Below are 13,562 nucleotides of genomic sequence, written 5' to 3'. Positions count from 1 at the left end.
CATTTTGGCTTTTGGAGAAATATGTTTCTACATCTCTTGCAATGCCTCTTCACTGAGAGTTTTGGTTTCTGTAACCCTAATTTAAAAAGCAGACATGGTTACTGTTTAAATATTAAAGATCACATGGAAAATATCACGTTGTGAATCTTGAAATCTGTTTCAACTGTGGACAATTTTGTTATGGTCCCCATGCTACTAACGAATTTTATACCTGCTTTCAACTTTTTTGAGACATCCTTTTGCCAGCATGGTCTATGAAATGTGTTTTTTCTCAGTGGGTTAAACTTTGTTTACAACAGTTTATGCTGCTATTTTTATATGTTGAAGAGCAGTAACCACTAGGCCAGGATGTTGTGTTTTGGTGTCTGCTGTGAGATGCTGTATCCAGGGACTAGAAGACTCCAGAGAGTTGTATCAGACCAAGTCAGATGAAGCATGCTCCAGAATCACACCATAACTGAAAATCCCATCTCATCCTTATTTGCTTCACAAGGTTTGTTACTGTGTATGACAAAATGAAGAATTCAAGGTTTGATTTCAGTACAGTGAAGCAAAGTGGATAGGTTTCCCTCAGACCTCTGAGCTGATGGGAGAGGACACAAAGGACAATGATGACATCCTTGTGATTGTGCATGCAAGAGCCAGTGAGGCCACCAAAGCTGCCTGATTTTTATAACCAAATTGGAAAGAAGATAAAGTAAAGGGGATTTGGAGTTAGTACTGTGAAAAAACCCAGTTCCATTTGTCCCAGGGTGGTTATTTTCAGACTCTCAATGCTAAAAGGCACTTTTTACTGGGAACAAACAGTGAAGCACATCATTGTGCTAATTATGCAGCTTTCCCTGGGCTGTAGAATGGAAAAGTTTGGCAACCCAAATGCAGAGAGTAAAATCTGGATGTAGTAAAGAACTCAGCAGAAAATTTGTCCAAATGTCTTACTGGTTTTGGGGTTTGTACAACTCCAGCACCACTGCACGTGGTGTGAATGGAGAGGAACTGCAGAGGTCTCTTAAACTACCAAGGTTGTTTTGCTGGCTTTACTTGAGCAACAGGCTCCACGGGTACAGCTCAATGATAAAAATCTGGATGGAATATTCAAAATACATTCAAATGACAAATGGACACAGATGTTAAGTTTCAGATTTTTTAGTCTGAAAAGCAGCAGGTTGGGGGGAGACTGAAACAATGTGCACTTCAATCAAGTCGAGCTGTTCAGGCTAAGGGAAGGGACCTTCCCCAAATGTTCTCTTTCTACCTTGTCAAACAAATCCCTTTTGGTTTGTTAGCCCACTGCTAATTTTACTTCCATTTGCTGTTAAAATAGGTTAAAGTTTAAAAAAAACCTGATAAAATACTAGGAACTTAAAATGACAACAGTAATAACTGTTATTTTTGTCATCATCTGACTTCTCATTTTGACAGAAAACGTCATCTTGGGTCACTAATGTTTTATTGAATTCTGTAAGTCAGATAAAAAGTTTAATAGATAAGTAATAGCGAAATCAGAAATTATTCTTTTCACAGAAAAGAAGTTATTTTTCTTTAGTAATTTGCAAAATGTTGTGAGTATGTATTATGTTATTTAAAATACCATTTTCCTAGACTTTTTATATTTACTTGGTCACTAGCACACAACATAAATGTTTTCTAAGAATGAATTATAAAAATATGTTTTGGATCTTCCCTCCCAATTTTTCATATGGGACATTATTCAAGCTTGTTAGATGTAACTGATACTCTTTTGTCTGATATTTGCCATTAACAGTTTGCAAATATTCTTGTAATTTTTGTGGGTATTGTGCCACTGCCACCCATGTCTGAACACATCCTAGCTAATGCTTGTGCTGATAAACAAAATGCGTGTGAAGCAGTCATTTTATACATGGCATCACAGTGGAATAAATCACCATAGGCATCAGAGACAAATCAAAAAGAAATGTCAGCACCCTGACATCTCAGCCTGTCCTGTATTACTCTTGCTTTCGAGTGAATACAGCCATTAAAATAATTTCAAATGAATGGGGCAATTCTGAGTCCCTTAGCACATTCTCCTGGTGGCTCTGATATACAAGCGCTCAGGTTAAGATACAAAGAATAACAAACTTCATTTCAGAATATAGTAACAGCTTGCCTGCTCTTGCTTTTCTGAGCAAGTTAAGTACCTTGACTTAATTAAAAGGCAGTTCAGATTCAGAAAAAAAGCCAGATATGGTCACAATCGGGTTACCCAGACTCACTTGTTAGAAATGAAGGGAATCAACTACTGTCTCTGGATACAAGGAAACATATTTTATGTCTCAGAGATTTCCTTCACAGGTTTCAGTACAACAAAATCCTGACCAGTTATCACTGTCTTCCTCTCCCACCTGACCTCCATGCCCTTCATGTCATGCTGTGAGCAGTCAGCTGTTGCAAACAAACTACAGCTATGGTGGCCCTTCCCCTGCGCTGGGCCTTCCCCTCCATTGCTGGGGGACACATGGCACCCCCTGTGTGCCTGATGTGGCCCGTGTTCCTCAAGGGGCAGAAGAAGAGAGCATCATCTGCCCACACAGCGCTGGGGCAGATGGATTTTAGGGGGGACAGAAGGAATGCTCCTCATGGCTCCCCCTTTCCAGGCACTGCAGGCGGTTGCCCTGCTTGGCAAAGAGACAGCTGCCTCCCGCAGGTGCACTTGCAGTAACAGATCTATTTTGCGTGCCATTTCTAAAATCTAAAGTCTTTCTCCCAGGTGTTACCCAGGCCTGGTTTCTGCAGGCACTGCTGTGCTGGCAGTATGGCCCCAGGGTGCATCTCAGCTTTGCTGGGTCTCCAGCTGCCACGTTTTGGGGAGGGTCACAAGGCACAAAACCTGTGTCACATCCCCTCCTGAGTGCCCTCCCTGTCCTCCAGCCTGACAGAGATCAGCTGGGAGAGCCCTGAATCAGTTAGCAGCAAAAAGGAAGAGCTGTTGCTGCCTTCCTGGTTACGAAGAAGTGAGTGAGCAACACGCCTGTCTCAGGCCTTCCACAACTGCCCTGCATGGGGCTGGCAGGGGGGGTTCTGCTCCTCTCAGGTCAGGCAGCGCTCAGTATGATTCACGCAGGGGTGGAGTAGAAGGGCACAGGCCTCTGTATGGTGGTAGCTTATTTCTGTCTCTGGAAAAGAGGAAGGAAACGACAAATGAAGCCTCTGCAGGATGTGAGGTGCTTGCTCATCCGCATCTGCAGTATTTCTAAGAAGCCTCCAGAGAGTGGCAGCTCCCATAGGCACCCCAGCAGCTCCTGGCAGTGCCTGGGAGGACACCTGACTGCCCAGCCTGTCACGTCAGGACCCAGACTTCTGCTGTTCATGATAAAGAGTGGGTCTGTTGCAGTTCAGGTACCACAAAAAGGTGAGAGAGATTTTCAGAAGAAGCAGGCATTACTTTGAAAATCAAAATCCCTTGCAAATGCTGACTGCCCCAAGCATGGGTGAGTGTGCCCGCTAGCCACAGGCAGGGCCACAGTAGCCAAAGATGGAAGGCCAGCCCTAGCATGCAAGGGGAGAGACCCAAGGCCTCAACCTGGCACATGAATTAATTACACGGAAGAGTCTGGAGGGAGACTTATGTGTCTTACATGCCAAATCTCTGGTAACATGTAAGCACCTGCTAAATTTTCTCTTTCTCTGAAAACTCTGTTCTTTTTATGTATAAAATGCTAAGTGACTTTCTGGCTGCTACCTTGACTAAACGCTTGCATTTATCTGTCACCATGACATGAGATCTGCTGCTTAAAAGCCATTGTCAGTGCCAACCTGCTGTGAATGATGCAGTGTTCAACACAGCACACACTTAGTAAAGGTTACAGGGCACAGAATTTCATAAGAGACCAGTTTGGGGCTTCTAAGTGATCTTGGGCATTAAAATAAATACATATATTTTAAATTATAGTGTAGTATGTGTAATTTGTGCTGGTATCTCACTGGAACAGGTTGTCCAGAGAGGTAGTGGAGCCTCCTTCTCTAGAGACTTTCAAGACTCGTCTGAATGGGTTTCTGTGTGACCTGCCCTGGGTGATCTGGCTTTGGCAGGAGGGTTGGACTCAGTCATCTCCATTCTAACCCTCACTCTCCTATGATTCTACGATCATAGAGTTATTGAACCACTAAATGAGAGCTGTAGCCTTGGCTCATGATTAGGGCATTGGCTTAGACAATGAATGCTGCTGTTTGATCCCTCTCCCATCATAAAAATCTTGGCCAAAGCCAGGTCAGGTCAATGGGGGGTTTTGAAATTTAACCAGGGTCTCTGTAAGCAAGTAGTAAGTAACTTTTAGATACAAAACTCCAAACTGACTGCGGATCCAACTGACCTGAATCAGGGATTATGTTCAAGATCAGTCTGACCCAAATGGGTTCACCTTGCCTGAGTCTGCTCTCCATGGCTGGCTGGTGAGTGACCCCAAGCATGAAATGAGAAGATGGCCCTGGCCTTTTCATAAAGTACTTTTGGATCATTCATGAAAAGTCTTGGTCCTGGTGAGTACTTTTGACTTTGTCAGGTCCTAGTTCCCCTTCAGAGAAGTGAATCTGCTGATGGGTCTGACCTGCAGTTTGCTATGAAGGGATTTGTAACACCACTTTTCAGGATTAGGGCTCTCCAGCACTTCAGTTTGTGGCAGGCATAGGGAATAAGTAAGCAGAAGGGATGGAAAGAGAAAGGACAATATATAACAATGTATTAGTTACCTTTTTAACAATTGGTATTCATGACTATCAACACTACAGAACATGTGTATAGGCTCAACTAACACCTGATGCATCAGTGACATGTTTAGAAATTAGATTCTTCCTGAAGTAGTCATGCTGAGTGCTGGGAGGGTAAAGCAGAGAGGGGGTCCCTCCATACTTATCCCTGTTCACTCTTTCTGGAGCATACTTTTGCATTCCCTGCAGTGACTGGACTCTGGCCTGGACTGATGGTGATGTGTGCAACAGGGATATTTTTAAAGTAAGGACTTAGTGCCCAATTGACAGCTGTCACTGGAGTAAACCTTGAAAATGTTCCCATCTCCTTACAGGTGAATAGGAGGGACTGAACACAACCCTAGCAGGGATTTCAATTTAGCATGAGTGGGAAGAGTAGCTGCAAGGTGAGTGATTATGGTCTTTTTACCCTAAGAATTTCACTCTTCCATGATAAAAAAAAACCAAAACAGGCATAAATTAACAATGGTCCCCAATCTTTTTTCTTTGTGATGGCATCCTGAGGCAGGATGGCATGAAAAAAAAACCCTACCTTTAACTCTACAAAATTACATTTATTTCTGTACCAGGCAGAGGTACATAGGCAACTGCAGTGCTAAAGATAATTACATATCACTTACAATAAAATCTCTGGGCTGTGAAAAAAGAGCTGTTCCAGGGCCTCTGAGGACTTGCAAGTATACAAGAAGATAGGGAAATAAAAGCTTTGATTGGACCTGGGGCTCCCCAGGGTGCTACAGTTTTGTGAAGGTGATGCTGTGCTTTTCTGGTGGGACAAATGGACAACAGGAACTCTGAAGTGTTCCCTCATGCTGGTGTTGCCCCAGCAAATACATATTACAGAGAAACACCTCACACTTTCTCTGAAGCCCAAAGGGAAGGAGATGATGAATATGCCATTTTGCTGTAAAGGTCTCTGAGAGGCAGAAGCTTGAGAAAGCTGAGCCACAACTGAAACAAAAGAGAGGAGCCACATCAATATCTGGGGTGGCAGCAATGGATCTGCAAGGCCATGAGGACATCCCAGGGACTGTGGCAGGATCATGTCTGGCAACAAAGCAGAGTCTAACACTTACCACCCCCTGGTTAGGTTAGGAGGAGCATGAGAGACATAGGACACTGACATCTGAGGAACACCCATAGCCCACATGGGCAACAGCATGCAGAGGTGCCTGAGCTAAAGCCACTAGTCCTGAAGTGGGAATCCTGTGCCAGTGCTGATGTGTCACTAAGAGATGGGTTCATTACAGTGCTAGGTCCCACTTTCACCTGGCTTTGGCATGGAGCAATGGACTTCAGGACTGGGCTGCAAGACACTGAGAGTGGCTGGAACACCAGAGTTTGCAAGAGAAGCTTGCCAAGATAATAGAGCAGTCTGGAGCAAGAGGTGAAAAAAAAAAAAAAAGGAAAGTTTGTTGTGTGCCTCTAGTGCATGCACAGCTTTACATGACAGCAAACAGCTGTGATGGATTTTGCAGCCCTGCAAGCATCTTCTGGTTTGGTGCTCCCAGTGGGATGTGAGTGAAGGAGCTACAGCTGGAGCAGGCAGTGACCATGATGGACTGAGGTCAGGTCCTCCTTCATATCACAAATATTACTCAGGACACAGAGAGTGAACAGGAACCATGTTGATCTTCCCACATGTGCAGCACAACCCTTGCAAAATCATTTCCTTTTCACAGACTAATTGTGTATATGTCACAAGTCACTGAGAAGAAGGTCTGCATCTTGTGCCTCCTCCCAGCATGGTCCCAGATCAATATAAAAGCTCCCTCTCAATGCATCAAATAATTAAGCTACAAAACCACTTGAACGGCTGTGACAGAGATGCTGCTTGGACCTAGCAAGGCAAATCCTTTAAGACAAATATTAAACCAAATATTTCTACAGTGCTAAGGATTTTGAGGTCACAGAATGATAAATATTGGCAAGCCAGGGATGGAGATGGTGCAATCTGCAATACCTGGCACCAGCTGGATTTTGTGATCACTGCTCCATGCTCTTTGCAGACAAGTGTGAACACTGCCAGGGGCTCAGTGAGAGTTCAGTCACGTACCTGTGCCTCAGCTACCTCCACTCTGAGTCAATCACTGAAAGACCCAACAATGCACAGATTTAGCATTAACAGACACAAAATTAATACCATAGTAACTGACACCAACAGGAACTATCTCTTTTCTTTCTTTCTCTGAAGCATCCAGCAGTTTGTTTAGTGAATTATTTTTACAGAAACTATTCTTACACAAACCTGCCTCGAGTTTCAAATTGATGGAGAGCTCACACTAACTGCATTGCACAATTTATGGTTTTTAGATATAGCTTGATGCAGTTAAGGAGAACTTAGTTCAAATGTTTAAAATACAGCTTACTGGGATGGTCTGCACACCTGCAGATGGAGCAGTTTAGGTTCAGAGCTGCATTAAACCACTTGATAAAAATGTAGTGAAGAGCCATAACAGCAGCAGTGGTGGAGGTTCTGACAATGAGAAAAATGTAAGGATGTGGTTTGCTCTCAAGAAGGTCTTGAAAGAAGGTAGGAGGGGGAAGGAGGAGACAGAGGTGGGCTGCTGAACTGTAGGAGCTAAAGTGTAGTGAAAGGAAATAGCTGAGGCTGTTAAAAGTAAAAAAAGTTACCGAGAACTGATGAAATTAGAGAAAAGATAATGTGTCTGAAGGGAGCTTTTCCTCAGCTCCTCAATCCTGTTTTCAAAAGCTGCTCATTCACTGTGGTTTGCAGAGTGGGTGGGTATTTGGACCATTTACTCTGATTCTTCTGCTGACAGAAGAGTAACAAATGTGACATTCCATACTAGGAATTAATTGATTAACAGAGCATGAAGAATGACCTGCCTTTCCTGGATGGGTTCTCCTGCAAGGCCAGCCTCTGCCATGCAGGAAAGCATGGATGAGCAGACAGGGCTACCCCCAACCTAGCACTTTCATGCAGAATTAAAGGCAAAGCCTAATACCACCCCTTAAGGAAGCAGATATGCTTTGTGCCTGTGCTGCATCAGGCTGTGACACCCATACGTGGCCTCACAATTGCCTCCTCCTTCTCCTCTCCCAAACCTTGCCTCGGTTTCAGGGCATGTGTCCCCAGCTCAGGAGACCATGGCTGCCTCTCAGGTAGGCTGCCTGTCAGCCAGAGTGGCTCTGCCCTGGGCCAGGAGCTTGGTCCTGTGCCCACAGGAAGAAGTCTGAGTTCAGGAGGGAGGAAGATGGTGGTTTTGGAGATGCAGGAGCCAGGGTGACTATGGAAAGGGGACAGAGCATCTGTGAATTCCCTGAAGGTCAGGGAGACACCAGATCTGTGACAGTCGGTGACACCAAGTGGTAGCAGCCAGGGTGCAATAGTGTTTGTGGTCCTGAAACCTGGGGCTGGTATTTTCCTCTCTGCATGGAGCCTGTAGACTTACTACAAACATCATGGAACTGTTAGGCAAACCCAAGGCTTGGTGCCCTTGAGTTGCTAAAGCAAAGGTTTCCATGATATGGTCTCATCCTAAACAAGTTTTATATCTGACTTAGGAGCTTTTCACTCTGCTGGGAATCAAGCTGTGGTGCTGATTCTGTCTGGGTTTCCTGCAGACTGCAGGGAGCTGCCTGCCAAGCATCCAGTGGTTTGAACAATCTCATTTGCCAGCTGAGTGACTTGGGTAAAAAAAAAATCACGTTGTGCTTAAGATGAAATGACACAGAAAGCCCTCAGAACATGTGCTGTGGGACTGGTGCTCTGCTGCAAAGTCCTGCAGGTGCTTGAGAGACCAAGCGGCTCGAGATGATGCATGGACCTCTTGAGACATGAGCAGTACATTCTGGTGGGTTTTGGCAGGGTTTGCTCTTGGAACAACATAACTGCTCTGAGCATAGCTTGGAGCAGAGCTTCTGGCCCAACAGCTGGTGTTTCAAAGTGTTTCAGATCCATGTGCCTATCTGCACAGCACTTCAGAAGAATTGACAGGTAAGAAGCATCCACAGAATGGAACAGAAATTAAAGTTTAGTAACCAGCAGCTGCTGGTAACACAGTCATGGGCTGTATTCTCCTCTCCTCACCTTTCATGAGTGTTCTCTCAGACTCCATAAGCACCTGTTGGCAGATGTGCAATGGTGTGGGCATAAGACTAAGTACTTCTGAGGTTTTTGCTCCTACATTGAAATTAATTGAAATTTGCTAATGCATTAACAAGTTGGAGAGGAGATAGACAAGCAGACAGCAGTCACATAATCCTTGTTTTCCTAGGAATTAGGGCAGCTAGAGTGATCATCTTGTTTCTGCAGTTGGTCTGATCCCTAGGGAAAAACCTTTCCAAACTAACAGCATATTCAACTACATAATGCATATGACTGAGACACTGCTATTGAACCTGTGGGCAGAGATATAGCAAAAGAGATTTCTACTTGAATTTAAACTGTATTTTACATTATACCATTGAGAGGGATGGAGGCACTTGTCACAGCTATTGTTAGTCTTTCTGAAATTAATTGCACTTTAAAGGTATTTTTTTCCCCACCCATCACACCAGAGGCAGAACTGGAAATTGCTGGGAATGACTTTGTGCAATAAAGTGGTGTGAAGCTACTATCATCTATATTTCATCTAGAATAAAAAAAAAATCAGATTAACTAGAGACAAAGGTAAGTTTATGGGCCTAAATGTTTGAAGTTCAACTTCAGCACCAAGATCAAGACAGTCTTATTCAGTCCTGTAGATTTGAGGCTTTTAATATCACAGCAGCCACTTCAGAGACTTCCTGTGTGACAGGGAGTGTGACAGCCATGATGAGTTTGATGTCAGATTTAGGATTTCTTGATACAGGGATGAACATTGATGGGGTGTGAGGGATGTGCAGTGTGAATGCATGGCCTGATGCTAATGAGATGGGTACTGCCCTGCCATTTTACCAAATGACCCAGGGGTCATTTTGGCACCAGATTAACAGTGAAACTTGTCTGTTCTTGGATTTGTAGGCAAGAGATTTTCTGCCAAAGCAGATATGTGTTAAATCTGATTATTTAAATGGAGTATTGTTCACCAATTACACATTAAGGTTAAGACCTTAAAATCTGTCACTACATGGAGAGTGTTTGGGTGATCACTCCCATGAACATGGCCCTCTCTCCAGAAGGGAATGGAAATTATTAAACTTAGTGCAGGTTTAGCAAGCTGCAGCATGGAAAGAGAGAGGCTCTGACTCATCTACCCTGCAAACAACTGCATGAGACTGCAGTTTGACTTTTTGATGTGATCTTGTTACAGAAGTGCAGGCCAGCTAAATTATCACAATGAAATATTATTCCTTCCACCTGGCTAAGCACTTGGTAATTTTACTTGAGGTTCTGGGGAAGGAGAGCTGAAGTTGTTACAGTGGGCACCATACCCACAATTAAACCAATAATTCAGTCCTTAGTGACATCAGGGAGGAGCTGAGCTCTCCTACCCACTCTCTTTATAATCTTCATGGAGGAGACAAGGGAGATGCCTGCAGAATGGACTGGAAAGAACTCGGTCTTGTCCTCCGAGGTCCACACATGAGAAACTGCTCAAAGTGATTGCAGTGAAATAAAGAGGCCTCTGGTGTTTATGTGCCAAATGATGTTTTTTTCTACAACGTTTGGTGAGATTAGGACATGCCCCAGTGTTTTATCAGAAAGATGTTATGAGAGAAGAGGGAGTAGCTCTCAGATGCACAGTTCCTCCCTCAGTATCAGACAAACCTCCCTCTCCCTTATTGGGGGCATCACTGCACTGCTGCTATGATTTGAGGGTGCTTCTAATTATAAAGTGTGTTCAGCAGTTAAAAGTGATATTAATTTCAGCATCTTCACATACTCTCTGCTGAGAGTCACTGGGCCCAGCTGGCAGGTCACCTCCTCTTTTCTGTGTTCTCCAGTCCCCTGTGATGCAGCATTGCCTCATGCAGCAAGCAGTACTCTCTCTTCCTTTAACACTCACTGGTCCTTAAGTAAAACATCTCCTGGAGTATTCTTTGTATGGGGATTCCAGGACAACGTCATTGTTATTCCAAACATCTGTCCCCCCCTTCACATGTAAATGCCATTGTGAAGCTGGTGAGATGACACTGGGTTCAAGGTTACCAAAAATTAGCTGTTTCATGTAAATTAAAGTGACCAGGATGTTTTCTACTCAGACAGTCTGAACAATTGCAGATGTACACCTCCAAGTCTGAAAAGAAGACAAGAGCTGCTGGCCATGTAATCTCACTTATTTTCTGAATTGTAAATGCTGGTTCCTACCCACAACACCATCATGTAAATAACACCTCTAGGTAAATGTGTGAAAGTCTAAGTCCTGTACAGACAAGCTACTGGGTCCTTTTAACCCCAGTTAACAGGGAGATAACAGGTCCTGTTCAATTAAAAGGAGTTAAAGTCTTCCTTATCCTATGCCACAGAACACAAATACAAAAAAAACAGAGAAAAATAATTTGGTTAAAGGGTGGTGCAAGTTTTCTCTTTGCCAGAGGGCTAATTGCCTGAAATGAAGAGTACCATATCCAAACTGGATTAGGCCGGAAGTAAGGCAAAGCTTACTGTGGAGTAAGCTGCTTTGTTAAAGTACCTTTGGGTGAATGCTCTTGCTCTGTGATGAAGTGTGAAGTCATTTACACCTTTTTAACTTGTGTTCTGCTGAGTAGGAGTGTGTACTTATGGGCAGTTACCATGGAATAAGTGACATGCTGTAATTTCACACTATCAATTAATTTCTTCATGTGCCCATACTCTTAAGCAGAGGAACACCCTGTTTCTGGTACGGAGAGGTGTGAGGAGGATACACTGTCAAAACAAAGCTGCTTCTGTGCATATGTATCAGGAAAATCAAGTGGCTGAGAAACCTTATGGGCACAAACTGTGTGGCTGCAGGCTTTCCTGTGGTCCTCCTCATCTCAGGCTGGCTCAGAAGCAGCACAGTGGGGCTGCTCTGTTGAGCCACAGGGACCACTGGCAAAAACGAGTGCTGGAGTGTTCAAGGTGCCAACACCCCACTTAAGACTGTGAGGCACCCAAACCTCACCCAAACCCCTTCAGGGTTTTGTAGCTACAAGAACTAGTACAAAGATTTTAGCTTGCTTCTGCAGAACAAGGTGGGGAAATTTTGTGGAAAACACATGAACTAGTTTCAATATTTGTTGTACGGTTGGAGGTGTAGAAATAGGCACATGCCTCCATATCTTTGGCCCAGGAACCATTTCTTTGCCTCCTGCACTCACTTTGGGTTTGGCTGTGCTCTACCCACAGGACTATTACCTCATATTCCATTACTGGACTTTTCAGGTTAATTTTGCTGCTTAATTTTCTTTCAGAGGTCTCTATTTTTCCTCAGTCTCCTGGTGGACTAGAGGAGTATAGCAACACTTCCCTCAGGTTGGGATGAGCAGGCGCAGCAATGGGGATGTGCACACGGGGCCCAGGGGGCCTGGGAAGCTTCTCCTGAGCATGGGAGCAGCCGGCAGCACGCACCACGCCCTGCCCCGGCCCAGCTTCTGCAGCTTTGGTTGCAGAAAAAGCCAACTGATTTTTAATTTTTTTTTTTTTTTTTTTTTTTTTAACCTGCTTTCTTTGGGAAACATTAAATATTGAGGTTAGTGCTGGGTGTTAAAATACTCTCCTGGTTCTTGAGTTTTTTCGCAGGGGCTCAGATAAGGTGGGGAAGGCCGCCGTCACTCGGCACCGATTGGCAGTGAGCTGAAGTCGACAACGCGGCTTAACCACAGGGGATTGTTTTGTTTCTGAGCCGGAAACACCTGCCAAAAAGGCTGTGTTCACTCGGGCTGTACGAAGAAAAGCCCCAAATGAAACTTCCAGCCATGTAGCAACAGGTCAGGAGGTGATGTTCAGTACACCGGTTTAAATTCAAGGCAGCTCACGGGGCCGTTTCACCAGGTGCAGAGCACGGACAGGAGCTCGGAGCTTCTGTGAAAAGCATTTTTTGCAATGGCAAACAGCTCCCTGGGAGGTGCATTTCACCTACTGGCTAAAATGAGTTGGGGAAAAAAAAAATTGCAACAGAACAACTGCGTGTGATTTGTACTCCATGTGGCAAAGCACGGGCCAGGGAGCTGCTCTGCTGGTCCTCCATGGGGAGGGAGGGACTGCGCTGTGGTCCAACCAAGCACACAATGTGGTCAGCAGCTCTTCCCCAAGCACTGGGGAGGGGTCCTACAGACACAGAGGTGCTGCAGCCGTGCCCGGGGGTAGCTGTTGGACGTCTATGCCCCCAGAGGAAGTACCATGTGTTTTGCCAAAACCGGTGACCTTGCAGAATCTGAAGGGATAGCTTGGTGGTGCTTCATGAGGAGTTCGCTGCTTTTGAACCCTCTGAACTCTCTGAGATGTGATTTGCATGGCAAAAGCCCAGGGCAGGTCGCAGCTGGGTTGTTCCTAGCGAAGGGCAGCGGAGGGGCAGCCCGTGATGCCTGATCAGACAAGCAGTTAAAACATTTTTGCCTCCTCCTTTTGGCAGCTGCCCACTGCGCACAGTTCACTGCCTGTGCCCTGCTCCTCGACTCTTCTCTTCCAACAAAATGGAGGTTTGCCAAGCTGGGGCACATTTAAATGTCACATTCTGGGAAAAAAGTTATCCTGGCTCTTTTAAACTTTGCTAAAATGGGCCCAGCAAAAGCACAGGCAGCTTTTGGCAAGCTTTTGGTATATTTTCTATGCATACTGTTTGTCCAATCAGGAGGTCTATGATCTAATATTGGGGACTCTGATGGGGACAATATCTGTGGCATGTGAAAGCCATCCCTGAGTCGTGCAAGCCCAGGTGGGTCTGACAGCTCTTAACCCTCCAAGTGTCACCTCCTACACCTCT

The sequence above is a fragment of the Heliangelus exortis genome, chromosome 4, assembly GCF_036169615.1.
Source record: "Heliangelus exortis chromosome 4, bHelExo1.hap1, whole genome shotgun sequence".
Classification (NCBI taxonomy): Eukaryota; Metazoa; Chordata; class Aves; order Apodiformes; family Trochilidae; genus Heliangelus; species Heliangelus exortis.
The sequence above is the reverse complement of the archived record's forward strand: the minus strand, read 5'-3'. Positions refer to the sequence as shown.